The sequence below is a fragment of the Mirounga leonina genome, unplaced genomic scaffold, assembly GCF_011800145.1.
Source record: "Mirounga leonina isolate KUSES-001 unplaced genomic scaffold, KU_Mleo_1.0 Mir_165, whole genome shotgun sequence".
Classification (NCBI taxonomy): Eukaryota; Metazoa; Chordata; class Mammalia; order Carnivora; family Phocidae; genus Mirounga; species Mirounga leonina.
In genome coordinates this window covers 31,901,218-31,923,562 of record NW_023270415.1, presented here as the reverse complement: position 1 = coordinate 31,923,562, position 22,345 = coordinate 31,901,218, and the positions used below count along the sequence as shown (strand labels likewise).

General features: G+C 35.3%; 1 pseudogene; it reads left to right on the top strand.

Moving 5' to 3' along the window:
- The first annotated feature begins 1,247 nt into the window (after positions 1 to 1,247).
- Positions 1,248 to 21,945, top strand: LOC118015393 (annotated as a pseudogene).
- The last annotated feature ends 400 nt before the right edge of the window (positions 21,946 to 22,345 follow it).

The window sequence follows — 22,345 nt, the reverse complement described above, 5'->3', positions numbered from 1 at the left end:
TCTCAGGAAACAAACTGAGGGTTGCTGGAGTGGTGGGGGGTGGGAGGGATGGGGTGGCTGGGTGATGGACATTGGGGAGGGTATGTGCTATGGTGAGCGCTGTGAATTGTGCAAGACTGTTGAATCACAGATCTGTACCTCTGAAACAAATAATATATTATATGTTAAAAAAAAAAAAAGGAGACAGCAGGAAGGGAAAAATGAAGGGGGGGAATTGGACGGGGAGACGAACCAGGAGAGATGATGGACTCTGAAAAACAAACTGAGGTTCTAAAGGGAAGGGAGTGGGGGGATGGGTTAGCCTGGTGATGGGTATTAAAGAGGGCACGTTCTGCCTGGAGCACTGGGTGTTATACGTAAACAATGAATCATGGAACACTACATCAAAAACTAATGATGTAATGTGTGGTGATTAACATAACATAATAATAAAAAAATAATAAAATAAAAATAAAATTAATGACTTAAATCTCTATGCACTGACATGGAGAAAGGTTCACAAAATATCATTTCATGAAAACAAAAGAACACTACAGAATGATAAGTGTTTATTTTGTGAAATTATGAAACTGTTTTAATAAACTGTTCTCACAAAATCTGTTAATATCATGAAACATATGTTTACACGAGCATAGATATGGGAGTAAGATGATTAAGATGCAAAACAATAACCTCTCTGAACCTCAAAATTATTTAACTTGATAAAGCATACATTTTATTTTTAACAAATAATAACTGTAGTGAAAATATTAGCAAAACTAAATTTTTTAAAGATTAGTCTACATTTTATGAAAATTCTATTATAAGGGATTAAATTGCCTTAATTGTGTTGGGGTACAGTTTTTCTAGTTCATGAACATGTTCGCTCTTTCTGTTCTCCACATCCATTTACCCTTCTTTTCTGTTGTTTTACCCTGATTGTCAAACTGTATTTACCACTCTTACACAGCTCAGATACCTTAGAAAAGTAGACATCAGTACCAACTTCAGGATTAGTCCCTAGTTGGCTTAGTTTAGAGTGATTGATTTAAGAAGCTTAATTCAAGCAAATGAACGAAATACATAAAATGTATTTTGGCGTACTGAAACATAATTTCCCACTCTTCAAATGTTTCTGGGAGATACTTTCTCTTTCTGTGTGATGAAAAGCTGAAAGCCTGTAGATCCTGAAAATTTCTGGAAGTCATTTTATGAGTTTGAGAAAAATCAATAACAAGAAAAATTAAACTCCATTAAGACAGACAAATAAGTCTCCTCTTGCGCTCTCATGTTAATGGCAGGTGGCATACACTAAGGGGGACGCAAATAACCATTGCTGGCACAGGGAGAGTCTCCCTGCCTGCCCCATTTCCTCTCGCCCCTAGTACTGGAGCTTGCCAGCATGGCCAGCATGGCCGTGGCACCACCCAATCGCTCACAACCCAGCTGGCCCCAGGGGGTCAACCAGTTTGGCAACAAGTACATCCAGCAGACCAACCCCCACACCCTGGAGCAAACCATCAACCTGTATGCTCTTACCACTTATACTTTCCGGTACAAAGAGTCCTTCTATGAGAAGGACAGCTCTGTTGCAGCCAGATTTCAGTGCATGAGGGAGGAATTTGATAAAATTGGAATGAGAAGAACTACAGAAGGGGTTCTGATTGTACATGAGCACTGGCTGCCCCATGTGTTATGGCTAAAGTTAGGAACAACTTTCTTTGAATTATCTGGTGGTGAACTTAAGCCAGGAGGAGATGAAGTTAAAGGACTAAAGCACTTAATGACAAAGCGGTCAAGATGGAGCCCTGTAGGACTGGATCATTGATAACTGCTTTGGTAACTGGTAGACCCCAAAGTTTGAATCTCTTCATTATCCATATATTCCTGCACATATTACAAAACCCAAGGAACATTAAGAAGTTGTTTTTGGTTCAACTTCAAGAGAAAGCCTTGTTCGCAGCCCTAAAAATTACAAGCTGGTAGCTGCACCATTGTTAAAATTGTATGAAAATGCACCAGGATTTGGGCCCATCCATTTCTAGTCTTCCTCAGCTTCTGAGCAGGTTCAATTTTATGACTGAATTGCTGCGCAGTGGAGAAGTAAAAGAAGTCATCTCTGTGAGCACAGCTATATGGTGTAGAATAAACATGGTAGGAAAGATTTGTTTTTTGTTTGTTTGTTTGTTTTTTTGTTTTATCTCTTTCTCAATCCCTAAACTGCAACCTATTTTCTTCTGTTATTTGAATAATGAGGTGAATATGAAGAACTAGATAGTGGTGTAAACAAATGTGATAATAATGTTTAATTTACTTTTGGTTCTACTCATACTTTTTTGTGCAACATTAAAGAACATGGACTTCTTTCTATTTGTATTTTTTTTAAATTTCACATTAAACTTGTAAAATTCTTTAAAAAAAGAAAAAAAGACAAATAAGACACAAAGAAAATGAGTCTTTGACAAGTAGGAATGAATCATCAGATCAAACTTTTTGTACCTCATCCTAACTCTGGAATAATTTTTGCATATTCTTAAAGCCAGTGTGAGTCCTATATTCTTATACTTGCAAATGAAAGACTCCTAACAAATACAAAATAAGTGATTAATCTTAATGTGTGGACTTGGGTAATCTAATGATGTATTCTTTCAGGTTGAGAGGTTAGAAATATGTCTAAACTATGTTAATTTTTTTTCCTGTGGTAATGATTAACCCATAGTAGTTGCCTTTTAAGGATATAGTTTAGGAGATTAGAAGTAAAAATGCAGCTTTTGGATTATATCTTATCTTTCAGTACTGTAATGGCAAATACTAGTGGAAATGTGAGAAATAGGATTCCTCAATTACCATAGTGGGAAAGTTACTTTAAAAATCCATTCTTGAGGCCAGTCTGACAGTATTTCATGAATTTGCATACATTAGGTGATCCAATAATAACTCCTGAGTTTGTATTTCAGAGAAATCCTCATATGGGAATTCTCATTAAGGACCATGTAACATATGTGAAGATGTTCATTATATCAATAACTGAATTATATTGTATCAGATTATTGGAGACAATCTAGATTTTGAATGGAAAAATATGTGGTAGAGGTATACCATGGAAAAGAGTTAAAAACAATAAACTAGGCTATACAGGACCTAAAAATAGTAGTTAGTGGAAACATTTAGAAACAAAATCTACAGGTGAGTACTATCTGTGTAAATCTGTAAAAATTTGTACAAATTAACAATAAATATATTTTCAAAAATATATGTTTTTAAAAGCTACATACAAATGCAAGAGTCCATATCCAGCAGCCTAGAACTATTTCTTATAGGCAGTGTGGTAGGGTGAGAGTGGAGAATGGGGACAAAAGAAAACAAAATGTATCAGTAAGGGTAATAAAATGAGATTTTGCATAGACTGATAATATTTCACCATGAAATAAGAAAAACAATTAACTCAAACTTTGTCCTGGCTCCAAGTATAATAATAGTATTAAAGTAACATATCTTGAAAATTAGGGTTTTTTTTTTTTAAGATTTTATTTATTTGAGGGGAGCATGAGCAGGAGGAGAGGCAGAGGGAGAGGGAGAAGCAGGCTCTCCTGCTGAGCAGGCAGCCTGACCCGGGGCTCGATCCCAGGACCTTGGGATCATGACCTGAGCCAAAGGAGATGCCCAACCTACTGAGCCACCCAGGTGCCCTAAAAATCAGGGATTTAAATTTAGGCTTATTTGACATCAAAACTGCTTATTTCGCTGCCCCATATTGTCCCTCATATAAATCTCATTTAATTCATTCAAACATAATTCAAAAACAATATCATGATAACTGTATTGAGAGAGAAAGGGTCTTTTCAAAATTATTGAAGAGTAATTCAATATCCCCTAAAGGCTAGGATTCAAAGCTGGCAATCATAGGAGCGATCTATCACAGTCAGAATGTTGGGAATTATTGGGTTGTAGGGTTAGCAATGAAAACATACTTCGCAGAGATTTATTATGGGATTTCAATTTGATTTCCCCCAGGCTATCAGTGATAACAAAGCTGTTTCCACATATCTAGGGGCTTTCTGGTCAGCAATATATCATTATTTCTCCTACTTTTATTTTATATTCTTCAATTTATCTAGACCTCAGTAGGGTCACAAATGTGTCTGTGAATGTCTGTGTCTTCTGTGGCTTATATGCTAAATAAATAGATAAGCACACTTACTATAATGTGGTAAATACAAAGAAAAAAAACTGTTAGAAGTAATCTAAAACTGCCTGATTACAATTTGAGTATTTTACAGATAGAATTTGTGTTGAAGTCAATTACTATTATCTCAAACAAAGTTTAAATAGGCAATATTAGAATGTCTCCAATATTTATGAATTTTAATCTCTGTTATATCAGTTATTCCCTGTTTCATAAAAAGCTATACAAAAATTAATAGATTAAAACAATATTATGCTTTTGCCCCGATACCTTAAATTTTATCAGGGCTCAGTAGTGTTTCTTTTGTCAGTGCATACCAAGCTGGGGAAGTTCCTAATATGAGGAACGGAAGGATCCACTTTCAAAGTGCTTCACTATACCTAGCAACTTGGTGTTGGTACTCAGCTGCAAACAGGTGGAGCCAGTGGGTCTTCTAGACCCACTTCCTCTTCACATAGTCTTCTCCATGAGTAAGCATACAAAAAAACAAGGAAAAAATGCAATGGCTTTTTTTCAACGTTGTGTTGGGATTCCTAAAATAGCACTTTCACCATATTCTATTGGTTATGGTTACTGCAAAATCCTATCAGTTCAAAGGAGAGGAGAACATACATCACACAATGATGGGTGAGTTTTAAGGTTTTGCAAGACTGTGTAAAATGGGAGATTTTGCTTCAAAATACATTTCAAATGTTTCAGAAAATTAATTCTGCCCTTTTGTATTATAATGACTAAGATCTATGAATTAGAAATGTTAAAGGTAGGCACGTTTTCCTTGCTATCTGTTTCAAAAGAAAAGTTTGTAATATTTTACTTTAAATATGATATTTTGCTCTAGGAATATTTGTTGTTATTCAGCAGATTGAGAAATTTTCTTGTAAGTTTTCTGTTTTAAAATTTTTATCCCTGAAATGGGGAGGTTTTGTCCCTTTAAGATGCTGTATTCATTTTATTTTTATTTATAATCTTTGATTATCTGTGACTGAGACCATAATTTCCCTTTTTATAATGTTCTTTTCATACTTTGGGATCAAGTTTATGATGGGTGTTAATTGCAGATAGTTAATAATTGTAGATAGATATTATTATGTATTTGAAATCATTTAATAACAATAAGACTCTTCAATTTTTCTCTTTTACTTTGTGTCAGTTCTTGGTAAGTTATTTTTATCTTTAGGGATTTTTCCATTTTCTCTACATTTTCATGTATATTACTATGGAGATGTTAATAATATCCTCTATTTTTTCAATATCTCTAGATTCTGTATTGATATCCACTTTTTAATTTTTGGCACTGGTTATTTGTGCTTACTATTTTATTTTATTGCCATATCTGCTTGAATTTTTATAAATTGCATGATACTTTTCACAGAAACAACTTGTTTGCTGATTCTGTTTTACATTTTCATTTTATCACCCCATATTTTTCTTGTAATTATGCCTTTCTTTCTACATTTAGTAGATATAATTTGTTGTTCTAGTTTACCTTGCACATTTCTCAATTTTTTCCTTTGTAATATATCATCAGACGACATTAGTATGTGCATTCAAACTGAGAAATGTTATATTTTTCCAGAGAATGGAATCATTTATTATTATGAAATATTCCTCTTTGTAGTATTTCTTTTTTGCTGTAGATTTACGGTACTTAATATTAACATAGTTACACAAACTATATTTGGTTTAGTGATTGTGATGTTAGTACAGAGAATTCCATATGACCAAGTTAACAAAATAATGGCATCTTTTATAACCATGATACGATTTTAAAATTAACAATTTAACATTGGCATAATACTGTTAACTAAGTCACAGATTTTTTTTCAACTTCTCCAGCTTTTCCACTAATGCCTTTTCAGTTTCAGGACCTAATCCATGACACTACAGTGCAAGTATTTGTTATAACTCTTTATTTTCCTTCTAAGTAGACAAACAACAGTCTACTTTTGGTTCATTTTTATTTCTAGTTGCAATATTTCATGGTCCCAAACTAAAATCCATCTCCTTTCCCACCCCCTCAAGCCCTACACTCTGACTTTTATACTCCAGTGCCTGCAAAGGTGTCAAAAGTATTCATTCTCTTGTCTGTTAAGCTTTCTGTCTTAGCTCACCTTTTATGTCCATCTTTTGGACCTTGGCTGGGTGATATTTTACAACACTGATACTTCTTTCATGTGTTCTAGGTGTTCTGAATGGGAGAGTTTCTGCAAAGCATCGTGCCTGCCATTAATCAAAGTTGAAGTCTCTAACCGTTTTATAAGTAATCAAAACTGAGTTGTTGGAGTTACTCTACAGTCAGCATCCCTTTCATCTTTCAAGCAGTTAGGACTATTAAACAACATATGTGCACTCTCTCATTCTCTATCTATTGAGATTCTATCTACACTGTATGATTAATTCATAGCATGCTAAAAGCAAAAGACTAAGTTTGAGTTTATTTTCCCTCTATGTACATCCCATATACAGATAGTGTAGGTAGTGTATATATTTTCTGTGCTAAAATAAAAGTATCCTCTTCTGATACACTGAAAGTATAAATAAGTATTCATCATTCAGCAGATACATTTTTAGTACCTACTGTTCTACCATGCACTGGATATAACCCAATTGTGGGATTGGGAATTTCAGAAAAAATAATATAAATAATTAGTAATAATAATACAGTTATGGGCAAAAGTAGAATTATACAATACATTCAAAATATGGGGCTATAAAAAGAATAGAGGCTTGGCAATTTTCCTAGTTTCTATCCAGGAGCCAAGTATACCACTGTCCCATCTGGAGTATTTAGCAAAATGTGTTTTAGTAGTTTGATAAAGATGGCATGGGAGGAAGAGAAAATAGAACAAAATCATAAGCAAAAGTAGCAAATGTCAAACTGACAAGGCTTTTATGTAGCAAAAAGTCCAGAGAGGAAAAATGTCTTGTCTTACTAAATCGTCTTCTTTCACTACACCATATATCTTTCTGGAACATGCATTGCTAAGTTAGACTAGCAAAAGAATTCAACTCTAACTGTGTCATGTAACTAAAATCACTCAGTGCAAATAAATATTACTTGGATCAGAAAAAGTGATAGGTGCGATATTAAATGATGTACTATAATTGGCGATTCTCTCTCATTACTATGGGCGTCCTTTGAAGTAGCTTAATAAAGATGGGCTTAGTTAGACCTGACTCATTTTCAACTCAGAAATCAATTACTTCTACTTATTAGGTTCTAAACATTGTATTTTAAGGTGCCCTGTCGGATTAGACACACATGTTTGATTTCTAAAAATGAGATGCTATAAAATATAATAACAGAGCACTTGAGGCAAAGCCTAATAAGTAAACAATATTAAAGATTAAAAAATAGATATTATTGGAAAATGTAGGGCATTCAACATAGCTCATCACTTGTGATCTATAAAGTCAAATTAAACAATAAGCATATAGGTTAAATTCAATGACATCAAAATTTGTCATGTCTCTTGAGGACTCACAATCTTTAAAAACTAGTCTTGCAATGAAGTATTATCCACATTTATGAAAGAGGGTGCCTATACTCTTAGTGAGATATTTTGTTACATTGTTTCATCACTAATGTTTTCAGGGATATTAACTCCAAAATATCAGTATAAGATATAACATGGAAATGAGCCATTATCACAGTAAACAAAATAATTAGAAAAGATATGGCACATTTATTTGTGCCACAATAAGTGTCCAGAGTATTTTAATATGATTTCTTTTATCAAACCAGCACAGATCAGTGAATGAAATCCTAGAAATACCTTTGGTTTTAGAAATAATAATAATAGGGGCGCCTGGGTGGCTCAGTTGTTAAGCGTCTGCCTTCGGCTCAGGTCATGGTCCCAGGGTCCTGGGATCGAGCCCCGCATCGGGCTCCCTGCTCCACGGGAAGCCTGCTTCTCCCTCTCCCACTCCCCCTGCTTGTATCTCCTCTCTCGCTGTGTCTCTCTCTGTCAAATAAATAAATAAAATCTTTAAAATAATAATAATAATAATAATAATAATAATAAAAAACATAATCATTCTTTTACCTAAGAAATCAATGCTAAGTGCTGTAAAATAGACAACACAGTTTTGTAGGATCTCAAAGTGTTTTTGTTTTTAAGAAACAGATTTTACTAATCTTTTCTAAGTAAAAACAAACAAACAAGAAGCTTACTGAGAGAAAAATAATTTGCATGTGTGCCAGCACCATCCACAAAATGCCTCAGCAGCACCCATCATGGGCCAAACAAGATGCCTCACTCTCAAACACTTCTGACACTGTAATGATTTCTGAAAACAAACAAAAAAGAAAGTGGTATGCTTGAGAACACCAAGCCTATTCAAATCATAGTCCCAAGTCACCAAATGTTTCCCTGCACCCTCAACCCTTATGAGGTATTTTTGCTGCCATCCTCTTACTCCTCAGAAGAATGGCAAGCTGTCTTTCCAAACATATTCTTTATTCCCATCTCAATCCATCTCACTGAGCCCTGCATATATATCCCCCCATAAACCCCATCTCCTGGGTACACACACACACACGCACACGCACACAGAGAGAGAACACCCGATTCTTCTCAAGACTGCTTCCCCTATAGTTCCTTAGATACTGAGCAGGTGATATTAACTTCTACTGCACAGAAAAAATAAAATAAAATAGAAGCTATGAGACTTGCAATGATACTTCCTGTCACCTAATTGAAAGCAAAATTTCAAAATTTATATTGTTATTTAAAATTACTCAATATCGTCAGCAAATCTAAGAAGCAAGAGTTTTCTATCCAACTCAATTCTTCCTTTATAAACATGTTACAAAAATACCAGGCTTCATTCAAGAAATCATTTAAAAATAAGGTGTGGGGCACCTGGGTGGCTCAGTTGATTAAGTGGCTGCCTTTGGCTCAGGTCGTGATCCCAGGGTCCTGGGATCGAGTCCCACATCGGGCTCCTTGCTCAGCAGGGAGCCTGCTTCTCCCCTGCCTGCAGTTCCTCCTGCTTGTGCTTGCTCTCTGTCTCTCTCTCTCTCTTGCTCTCTCTGTGTCAAATAAATAAAATCTTTAAAAATTTTTTTAATAAAAATAAGATATATACATATATGCATATATCTGTGTGTGTATATATATCTAAGATATAAAGATATAAGATATATAAGATATATATATCTATCTATACCAAATATATATCTTATTCTTAAAGTATTCTTGAATACTTGGATATTCTTTTTTTTTTTTTTTAGATTTTATTTATTCATTTAAGACAAAGAGAGAGCACAAGCTGGGGGAGAAGCAGAGGGAGAGGGAGAAGCAGACTTCCTACTGAGCTGGGAGCCTGATGTGGGGTTCAATCCCAGGACCCTAAAATCATGACCTGAGCCGAAAGCAGACACTTAACCATCTGAGCCACCCAGGTGCCCCTAGACACTGGGATATTCTTATATCTTAAAGTATCTATTCTTGAATTTTACATATATATATATATATATATATATATATATATATATATACACACACACACATATATATATACACACATACATACATATATATATCTTATTCTTACATATATATGCACATATATAATTCTTAAGTATTTCTTAGATATACATGAAATTTATAAATGGTATAGTAATATATTAATATAGTTAAATCATGATGGAAGTAATAATGAGGCAACTTTGTGTAACTAGAGAAAAGAAGGAAAGAACAAATAATTCTCATTAGAAGGAAGAAAAAAGGGGAAGAAAGGTGGTAGGTAAGCTTTGATAAAAGTGATTACTATAAAGTGGACATCAGAGAGTTATTCAATGGCACAGATTTTGATCTTGAAAAATATTAAGATTGAAATGCCAATGGTACACCTTGGAGAGATGGCTAGAAGTAGAGATTTATAATCATAAATCTGGCCTGAAGCCAGTAAGCATATAAAGTAAAAAAGACATTGGGCGCCTGGGTGGTTCAGTTGGTTAAGCAACTGCCTTCGGCTCAGGTCATGATCCTGGAGTCCTGGGATCGAGTCCCGCATCAGGATCCCTGCTCAGCGGGGGGTCTGCTTCTCCCTCTGACCCTCTCCCCTCTCATGCTCTCTCTATCTCATTCTCTCTCTCAAATAAATAAATAAAATTTTTTAAAAAAATAAATGAATAAAGTAAAAAAGACATAAATAATAGGTAGAAGACAAATGCCAGAAATAGAGTCATTCTAGCAAAAGAGACTGGAACAAGTAATAAGTAGATGGGAAGAATATTATCACAGAAAACAAAACAGAAGAGATTTTCCAATAAAAGAATCCACAGTCTCAAAGGGGCAGATGTTAGCTGGTTTAATTACTGTTGGATTTTGAAAATATCAAGACACTGATGAGCCTAGAAAGAGCAAATTAAATGGAGCACTGGGAATGAAAATTAGACCATAAAGAATTAAGGAACTGAATGATTAATTTTTAAAAATTCCTTTAATACATTTAAAAAGAAAATGTCCAAATAAAGAGAGGGAAACAGATGGAGGCAATTGTTTGTATGAGGGAGGGGAGGTTAAATTGGACAAATTTTAATGAAGGCAGTTGAAGTACTTGCTAATAGGTTACAAATTACTTAGGACCCGAAAATACTTGATGCTCAATAAACACTCCTCTGAATTACATTAAATTTCAATAAACTGTTAGGAGATAACATATTTTTAATTTGTGGACTGCCTGTATAGAACTTTTCATATTTTATATTCTTCTCAGGGGAACTTGTAATATCTTCAAAGATAAGAAGATATGGAGACAAAAAATATGACCAAATAAGATTTTTAAATGTTCTTAAATAAAGAAAAATAATTATTTAGCATGTAAATTTTGTTGTCTCCAAACAGCAAATGCCCATCAAATGTGCTCATTGTGTTTAGACATTTAATGAAACTGATAATAAATGTAAAAAAAATCACTGGATTATTTGCCGTTCTTGGCAATATAGATAAAAGTATATCCTAATGAGTAAAATTAAAGAATATAGCATTTAAAATACATACGCAACCTAGATTCTTATGAACATTTCAGAAAAAAAATAGGTCAGTACACATCTGAATATTAAAATACTTTCCTATAATGACTAAGACTTGTGTTCTGATTTTTTTCCTATTCTATTTTCTTAAAAAGGTACTTCCTGGGTAGCTTTAAGAGAGAAAATAGCATTTAAAAGGGAAGTGATCTAAACTCATCAAACAAAATGTCACATTTCCCAACTATGCATATTATATTTAAAATTCACAAATGAAGATATTGAGGCTTAGCAAGGATAAGAACTGTGTTAATTTATAGATGGTTCTTTTGTAGAAATAGCTTTTAATTTAATCACCCAGTAGCCAATGTACTCCAAAAATTTGTAGAACATTAAAAAATATCTTTTTTATTAATGACATTTCAATTAAGGTAGAGATCTTTTAAAGTATCAATTGAGGGGTGCCTGAGTGGCTCAGGTGGTTGAGCGACTGGCTCTTGATTTCAGCTCAGGACATGATCTCAGAGTAGTGAGATCGAGGTCCCCGTGGGGCTGAGCATAGGAGTCTGCTTGAGATTCTCTCTCTCCTTGTCCCTCCGCCCTTCCCCCCACTCATGCACGTGCACTTGCATGCTCTCTCTCTCTCAAATAGATAAAATCATTAAAAGTAAATACATAAAGTACCAATTGAAAGGGTCACTTTTTTCTTCTAGTCAAGACTTTCTCCATTCACATAGCATCCGACAGAGCCCAAGACCCAAAAAGAATGCATGAATTCCTTATTCTCAAGGGAGAGAGCTGAGCTTAATTTAGACATTGCCACATTAGCCAGCATGATTACCCAGTTTTCTTTTGAGTTTTATTGATGCAGCTTGTCTTTTCTATATCAAATTAATTTAGCAGTTGCAATGTATATTTAATATACTATGGATAAAATAAAGACTGCAAAAGCCTACATAAGAAAATTAAAAGTGAACAAGCAATTAAAGGGTTCCCTGCTGTATTTTTCTATCTGCATCACACTCCCTAGAGGTGGGAATAAATCTGTGGCAAAATTACCAGGAAAGAGGACACTGACAATCAAATAAAAATTTGTTAACACATCAATTCTTCTCCTCATCATTTGTAGGTGTAGCTTTTTCTGATCCCTGCAAAACCTATATAAAATTAGGAGTCTTATATGGAAAAGAGATGTGGGGATACAATAGAGGGGGCACATCAGACAAAATGACAACCTATGATTTCTAATTTCATCCCATTTAAAATGAATCTACATAATGTTTCCTGAAAACTGTATTCTTTCATGTTTCCTCCACTTATTTCAGGCTCATTGCCTTAGCAATAGTCTTGTGACTTACATGGTGACAGGACAGCAAAAGAGAAACAAGTTTTCTGGGGAAATGTGCACGTACTCTAGAGATTTCCAGAGAGCTATATCCAAGGTGCTTACAGTCTCCAGTTCATAGGCCCCCAGTAATTCTCTGCAGGCAAGATAGGTATTGTAGGCTCTAAGTTTTGGAGGAAGTGATGAGGCTATGCTTTAGCAAATATTCTTTCAAAAGTTCCATCATACAGGCTGAGGCATACACACACACACACACACACACACACACACACACACTGCATACACATATATGAATACACAAACCCACACATACACACTCGCATACACACAACTCCAGAGACTCTGAGCTCTCTCAGAGTAAAAACTGAACTTTTCACAATGGTCTGTAAGTTTCTAGGTAATCTGCCCCTCCTTCACTTCTAACTTTATTTTCATTCTTCACTAACTTTCTTTCTTACTTCTCTTCTTCCTAGAGCTTTTAGTCAGTTCTAGCTATTCTGGCATTCTTGTATATCTGCCATTCTTAAGATGCTGGGCAGTCTTCCTCATTAGGGCCTTTGGATCAGCCATTTCTTCTGCTGAGGCCATTCTGCAGATACAATATGTCTGCTTCATGTATCTGGTCAAATGTCATCTTCACAATGATGCCTACCTTGCTCCCTCTTTCTAAAACTTCAAACCACTTCCACATGCCAACCTATCCTCTTACTCTGCTCCTTTTTTTAAAAAAAGTCACTTATCTACAAAAATACTGATTTGAAGGGGCACAAGCACCCCAACATTTATAGCAGCAATGTCCACAATAGCCAAACTACGGATCCATCAACAGATGAATGAATATGGATGGAAATGGATGAATGGATAAAGAAGATGTACACACACACACACACACACACACATACATATATTGGAATATTACTCAGCCATCAAAAAAAATGAAGTCTTACCATTTGCAATGACATGGATGGAACTAGAGGGTTATACGCTAAATGAAATAAGTCAATTAGAGAAAGACAATTACTATATGATTTCACTCACATGTGGAATTTAAGAAACAAAACAGATGAACATAGGGGAAGGGAGGGAAAAGTAAAATAAGACAAAATCAGAGAGGGAGATGAACCACAAGGGACTCTTAACTACCGGAAACAAACTGAGGGTTGCTGGAGGGGAGATGAGTGGGGGGACGAAGTAACTGGGTAATGGACATTAAGGAGGGCACGGGATGTAATGAGCACTGGGTGTTATATGCAACTGATGAATCACTAAACTCTACTTCTGAAACTAAAAAAAAAGAAAAAATCACTTGCCATGTTTAATGTACAATATAATACACTTAAGTTTTTTTCTTGTTTGTTTTCCTCCAATGTCATGGAAACTCCAAAATAATAGGGATTTACATTTTGTTTGCTTTGTTCTCTGACAGAGACCAAGTGCATCAAAGAATGCACAGGTTAGTGAATGCATGTAAAAGAATAGAGGAAAAGAAGAAAAGGGAAGAGGAAGAAAGAGGAAAAGAATAAATAAGAGGGGTTAACTAAAAGGAACAGGTAAAGGTGAGAAGACAGAGCTAGAAATAAAGGTAGGAGCAGAAATTAAAACAGTTTTCTCTCTTCATCGAGGCCTTCAGTTCCCTTAATCACAACTGCCAACGTGAAGTGCCCATCCTTTGGATGGCTCTATGCTAGACGCGAGTGATCAAAGCCCCTCTCTCACGCCTTCATCCAAGACTCTAACCCAGGATGTCAAAAATGCAGACATTATCAAATTTAGGCTTCGTATTAGCTCAGGCAGTTGTTACTTCAACTGTCATCTTGGTACTTCTGTCAGAGAAGAAAAATTCATGCTGACATGTCTATTTTAGAATTCCTTTGAATCTCAGAAAGATCTTGTTCTTCCACAAGGTTTACTTAATATAGGCTGCTTAGAACAGGGATGTATCCCTTAAAGGATTAAGTTGATACTTCTAATGTTCTAGTTCTCTAGGTATCAGCACCTTCTTGTTGCCATAAAGTTAGGCACAGAGCTAACTAATGCCTAAAAGGAAACAGGAATTAGGGATTTTTTCTCTATACGTCAACTTTTGGAGGGTAATGCTCACAGGAAGCTATTAGCATATTACAGTTGAGACTTTCTGAAAAAAGTGAAATATTTAACAGCTATTTTTAGAGTACAAAAAAACTTGAAGTATGACAAGCATCTTATTTTAAATACAGATTCACCTTATTATTTATGTAAATAATCAGTCTTTCAAAGTACGTAAATATAATACAGTTTTTATAAAAAGTGATGTTGTGTATCAATTACCGTATGACTGATACTATAAGATGCCACTTGATTTTTTTAAAAACCATAAAATACTAACACATTTAATAAAAATCATCTTTATTTTGATGTGAACATAATACCAAAATAGGCAAGTATTTGTTGATTTTTACTAACTTATTGTTTGTTATCCATGTCATTTAATTTTAATGTGAACTAATGATGTAGAGCATTAGAATTTAAAGTTTTATTTTATATATTTTCTAAGCAGAATGAAAAATCACTACCCTGATTTTTAACCTCTGATAAGACAGATTTCATTTATAATTTCATTGATCGTTTGAAAATGAAATATTATATAAAACTTCAGTGTTCACCTTCTTTCTGATATTCAGATCAAAGACTCGAAGTTAAACATAAAATTATAGTCAGATCAAAGACTCAAGGTTAAAAATAAATCATAGTCTAAGGAAAACATCTAACATCTTACTCCTAATTAGAGGCTTCCAAATAATATGGATCTTTTTAAGATAAATCTGTGACTGAAGGCCAATGATAGCTTTCTAATTCATAATTATTTTATGATCATGCCACATTTCTGGGTGTGTATAAAATGAGAAAAGGAAAGAATAACTAATGTTCTCTGAAGAAAAGAAAGTTCTTAGCCAAAGTGGTGAGTGGGTAAAAACAAACAAATATCCATGCCAAGTATAAAAATCCCTAGTTTGCCCCACTCTAAAAAAAAAAAAAAAAAAAAAATTAAGAGAAGGAAAGAAAAAAAAAAAAGTCCAATAGATCCAGCAAGTGATCTTTCTTTTCAAACGTTTAATTTTTCCTCAAAATGTGATGTGAGGTCAGGTTCAGATATATCTAGATTATATTTTAATGTTTTAAATAAAGGAAAGACAAGAGGTAGAAATAAAAGAGTACATAGTTCTTAACTTCTTTCCTTTAAAATATAATTATACATACATTGAGGAAAGGAAGATTTGCTGGAAAGGTTTGCTGCCTTCTTAGCATAACTTTTGTTGTTTTGTTGTTAAGACATCTTGATTAATTTATTAAATGCTACTACATCTTACAAATGAAATGTGTGTTAGTATACTTTTGCAAGAATTCTTGAGGAGTAGGATACATTTTGAAGATAGTGAATTAATTATTTATCAGATGCAAGAAACTCATAATGGGGCTAGTACAGATGACAATTCTTACTTTTTATTGAATCAAAGAATATTCTCAGATCAGGATCATGGGTGATCTTGTTCAATAAAAGCATATGTTTCCTCAAGAAATAAATCAGTATACATCCGTGGAGTACCATGATAGTGGCATTATTTTTATTATCTTTATAATTAATAGCTCCTGAAATATACAGCAATTTAATTACGTTTACAGCATTTTGCTCTAATCCAGTAAATAGAACAGCTATTTTCCAATGGTTTGTTATTCTGCTAGCTTGACGATTTACCACCTATGTAAGCAGAATGATCAAACAAAAAATGAACTTCTATCCTGAAGTGAGAGGGCTAAAATTTAATTAGACAAGTTTCATAAAGTAATAGGGTGATTCTAGCCTGTCTATCCATACACATACTTGGATGATACAAAAATGAAACCCTCTCCATCTCTTTTAGAAAGATATATAGATCTAGGTTTTGTTTTGTTTTGTTTTAGTCAATCAGTTCTCTTGATGTTTGTGATAAATTGGACAATTATACTTTCCAATCTCAAGAGGGAAATTAGGCAAAATCTATGTTTCATATGATTTTAAATCTGGTGATTTCTAGCAGAAAAGATGCAATAGCCTGCATGCAACCTACAGGCTATTTTCAATGTGTTTTTAATGGATTTGAGGGTTGATGAGAAATGATAAACTCAGTTGTTGCAAGAGCACTTGTAAGCTATGTGCTTAAATTCATCATTTTAAGGTCCAGGTAACTGTGACTTAGTGTAGCCGAGGTACAGGGGTGCAAGAGGACCTGGCAAGGCCACTCGCCACTGACAGATTTGTCAGTGAAACAAGTGGTGGTGAAAAAAGGAATTTATTTCAGTGAGGCCGACATCAGGAAGAAGAGTCTCAAAGACTATCTCCAAAGTGCCAAAAATACTTCCAGGTTTACATAAGGAAAATGTGGGGCAAAGATGGGTGGGTAGGTGGAGGCAGACAATGAAGGTTAAATGGATCATTGTCTTGGAGTCAATTATGGGCAGGATCTTGTTGGCTCAGGGCAGTCCTTACTGTTTGAGGGGGTAGTTCTAGTTCCCATCAGGAGATGCTTTGCCCTCAGGGTCTTCTGCCTAAGCCAAGAGATAAACTGGAAAGAAGAACCCAACTAGAAAGTCTGAGGTCAAAATGGAGACAGCTGAAGTCCTCTTTTATTATCTTCAATATAAATAATCACACAAAAATTATACATTATCCTTTGATTATTGTGGATATTGGGTTAACTCTTACTTTCATCTATCCCCAAAACTTTATCAAAGAAATCTGTTTTAGCTAAGGTCAGGATAGAATGCATTTTCATATCAGAGATCGTAATCCTTGACTCGATTTAGAATTCTTATAAAATCCCTGTAGAACCATCTATGCAATTCATTTAGCCCATTTGGTAATTCTTATGGGCGCAGTGTATTTTGTACAAATACTAGGATAAGTATTTAATAATGCTCCATTAATTAATAGAAATTTATAGAAATCACAAATATAAAATATTATCTCTATTTTAAAGCATAGGCAACTGAGTATCTGGTATGTGAAGTTACTTCAATAAAGTCACAGCATTTTTCCCTCCTTCCTTCTGTCCCTCCCTTCATTCCTCTCTCTCTCTCTTTCTTTTTTTATTAAGTAGGCTCCATGGCCAGCATGGAGCCCAATGCAGGGCTTGAACTCACGACCCTGAAATCGAGACCTGAGTGGAGATCAAGAGTTGGACATTTAACCGACTGAGCCACCCAGGCGCCCCAAAGTCACAGAATTTCTAAGTGATACATTTGAGTTTCCATTCTGTCTCTAGACAAGTGTTTCTCCAACCGTGATCCCTAGACCAGGATCATCTGCATTATCTGGAAACTTGCCAGAATCCTTAACAACATCTGAAAACTAGATGTGCAAATTCTCAAGCATCATTTTAAAACTAACATATTAGAATCAAACACATTGGGGGTAGAGTCCTGCAATCTGCATTTTAACAAACTTTCAGGTGGGGCTGATGCACACTAAAATTTTAGAACTGTTTCAGACTATAAAACCTGTACTATTTTTTCTTAAATATTCATCCATTTATGTGAGAGAAAGAGAGCACGCCCCCCCCCCACACACACACACACGCGCCTGGGGGAAGGGCAAAGGGAGAGAGAATCTCAAGCAGACTCCCTGCTGAGTGCAGAGCCTGATGCTGGGCTCCATCCCAGGACCCATGAGATTGCGACCTGAGTGGAAATCACGAGCCAGACGCTCAACCAACTGAGCCACCCGGTCACCCCTAAAACCTGTACTTTTTAAGTGATTCTAAAATGACTCCTTCCAGGCAAGGTTTTAAAGCTGCACAGAACTACTTAACAAACATTAATAATAGGTTACAGAAGTGAGAAGCAGAAAAGGAAATTGTAATTATTAGTAGATAATATGATTGTCTCCACAGAAAATCCAAATGAATTTATTGACAAATAAAAATAATTTGAAAGTTTAGCAAAGTGTTGTAAAAAGATCAGTATACATATGCTATTTATATATATTTAATCAAGAAACAGAAAAATAATAAAGTTTAAATAAAACTGTCACCAACTAGACCCCCAGCCCTGACCTTTACTGCCTACCTGCTTGTACTCAGAGACCTTTGTCCCACGTTTTTCCCTAAGCTCTTCTTTCTAGCCCACCCCTCAAGTGATAGCAACTGCCCTGACAGGACCTCCTGCTGACCCAGACCACCAACCAGTGTGAACATAACCCTCCCTGCTTTCTTCTGTGCAGATGGACCTCTAGAATGACCGACAATTACCTTTACCTCATTATCTCCACCCAAAGAGGATCACAAGCCTCATTAAAAGACTGTTTTTCTGCTGCCTCTATTCTTGCTAGGGCCTACACCACATCCCTTAATGTATTTCCTCCTTGTAAAGGTCAAGGAGTTAATGGTTTCTTTTGGAGTCTTCTAGCACAACAAATAACATCTAAGGAGTGACCAGGAGAGGTCGTCATGTATGTTTTCTAAGATGACTGACTCCAGACCCCTTGACGCCAAGACCCCTGGTTCCAGGGCAAAAGTGACATGGAAGACACTTGAGCACTCATCCTTATTTTGACCAGTTCCTGGATGTCTGAGAGGACACAAATACCTGAACACTGTGCTCCATAAAAACTACAGACCTCAATCTCTCCTTTCCTTTCTGAGTCTCCAAGACACTCCGCCTGCTATACTCTAACACTTAGACTATTCAATAAACTCTGCCCTCACTTCCTCTTGGCTCATGTTTGATTTCTGTCCTGTGCAAAGCCAAGGACCCACTTGGCTGGTCCTGAAGGACCCCCTCTGGGTGCTCAGATCCAGCCAGCTTGCTTCACGTGGAAAGAATTAAGATCTATGATAATAATAAAAATATAGAAAGAATAGGAGTCATTTCTTTTCTGGCGGGCATGTAAATTGTTAGAACTGCTTTGGACAAAAATTGGCATTATTTAAAAAACTCTAATAGGAGTCATTCTACTTCTAGTTAAACATGCAAGAGAAAATGTCATATATTCAAAGCAAGAAATCGATACAAAAATGTGTCTAGCATTGTTAACAGTAATGAGAAATGGGAAACAATCCAAATATCATGGACTTGATAATTAAGATACTGATTGTGGTACATCCATATAATAGGACATTAGAGAACAGTGACAACTACAGTTATATAAAATAACATAGTTGCATTTAAATACCAACCTTCAAGTGATTTCAGCAATTCTCAGAAGATTGTCATTTCTATATATTTCAAAAATAGGCAGAAATGATTGTACTAGCACACTCTGCACACACACACACACACACACATATGCCTATGTTGCGATCAAATCATTAAAGGAGGGCGCCTGGGTGGCTCAGTTGGTTAAGCGACTGCCTTCAGCTCAGGTCATGGTCCTGGAGTCCCGGGATCGAGTCCCGCATCGGGCTCCCTGCTCGGCGGGGAGTCTGCTTCTCCCTCTGACCCTCCCCCCTCTCATGTGCTCTCTCTCATTCTCTCTCTCTCAAATAAATAAATAAAATCTTTAAAAAAAATAGTTTTATTGAGGTATAATCAATATACAAAGACCTGCAAGTGTGCAAACACCTGTGAAAATACCAGCTTTATCAAGGTGACTTTGGTTAGAGATTAAAAGGAAATAAAAACATTTAGGTGGCTATTACAGCCAACTAAAGGAGAAATGATGAGACAGCCACTGGTCTGAACTAAAGTAGATATAGTGGCTATAAAGAAGTGGGCAATACAAATGAGAAGAAAAATGAGGTGATTTGAATGGGAGGACCATGTATGTGGCAGGTAGAAGTAGTAGGTTTTTCTCACTTGGGCAAGTGAATGATTTCTGAAACAAACAGTAGTCAGACAAGGTAGAAATATTTAATTGCAATGGGAAAAGGATAATAGCAAAGGCGTTTTGTTTTGTTTTGTTTTGTTTTGATATATTGAGTTTCAAAAGATCTATCCAATTGTGGAAAATCTGACCACTTCTTAGCTGTGTAGAGTGCCCTTCCTCCTGTGAAATAACATCATGATGCAACTACAGCTCTTAGTCTTAATGCAACCTGCAATAACTCATGATTAGACTTCTGAAATTACAACAAAGACTTCCTGTCTCTCCACAGTGTGCTGTTACCAGTTATAACAAAACAGTCTGTCTTCAGTAAAGTGTTAGCTAAATAGACAAAGTTTTCAGAAACTAGCCTTTAGTACTTTCATTTCACTAAAAACAAAGATTATATTATTTTGGGGGCGCCTGGGTGGCTCAGTAGGTTGAGCGACTGCCTTCGGCTCAGGTCATGATCCTGGAGTCCTGGGATCGAGTCCCACATCGGGCTCCCGGCTCAGCAGGGAGCCTGCTTCTCCCTCTGACCCTCCCCCCTCTCATGCTCTCTCTCTCTCTATCTCATTCTCTCTCTCAAATAAATAAATAAAATCTTTAAAAAAAAAAAAGATTATATTATTTTGGAATAATTGAATTATGCTACTGAATGAGTAAGAATATTTTTTAATGAAATTCAAATAATTAAGAACATTTGTTAAGATTTTGGAATGCCTTCCTCATTAAAATCAATGTGATAATTTTTGTTAAAATTTTAAAGTCTAATTTTCCACTTACTCTCTAATTAATCTAACATTATGCAGGATCCTGATCTTATCCTACTTTGCACTTAATAATTGGACCAAATGGAAACACATGCTATTGAGTTTTTCATTTAGCATGGCCATATTTTTAAGTTCGGAAGTTTTGGAAAAGAAAACATCAAAACTGCCAACCATGTAGTGGAACGAATGTTAGTTTTTTTTAATTGTGTTCGAAAAATATATGGAAGACTTAGACAGATTTGTCCCAGCACACAGGGCACTTCCTCACTGACCTAATGTTTTGAGTATATTTATTAAATTGAGAATCATGTAGTTATTCATTGTTTCAAATGCGATAAGAGCAGTTTTGGCAATACTGCATTAATATACTTATATGAAAGCACTACATCTCACATTAGTTTTGGTTGTAATATTTTTATTTGAACCTTTATTTTATTATTAAAAATTTTCAAATCTTCTCTTTAGATTACTCCCTAAGTATTGAAAACTAATTTAACAGAAAAAGTCCTTGAAATTTTACTTCAGGTGAAGAGTTCAGATTTATCCTAGTACAGAGTATTAGAACTATAACCTCTAAATGAATGAGCAATGGAAAATATATACAATGATCTTCTTTGTTACGTTAGTTTACCATTATTTTCTACTCCTGTTTGCCTACTCTTTGTTTTACTTTAGGATTTGTGTGACAACCCTTCCAAGCATTATTGGCGATGCAATTCGGAACTGAAACCTGAAACTGAAACATCAGAAGAAAGCTTTCTTGTCGGTCTTTCTAATGGCTCTGAAATGTATCATGATTATTCAAACAGAAGTGATGGTTATGAATTTATTACCTTTTCTTGTTTGCCTCCATTTGGGAATATCTAAGAACCTTGTTTTGAAGTATCAGCTGGAACAAACTAGATTCAACATTAGGGTGCATACTTACTGCTCTAGTTATTATGAGAATGTCTGACTGAAGATACATAGTAAAGCTTCCTTTTGGTAGTGAGTTATTGAAATGCCACATGATGAAACAGGCAGGAAAGATAAACCTATTGCAGCATATAATAATGTTCCATCTGCCAACACTGACAGCCTTTGTTATCTGGCCTTTTCCTCCTACAAGGGTTTCTCAATAATTTGGATAACATTATTGCTATTCTATCATAGATACATTTTTCATAAGCAATTATTAACAGCTTTATTTTTAACAAGAGTACCATGAGTATCACAGCCTTCTTGCACACATTTGTTGGTGCATTTACATATGTGTGGCTTAATAACT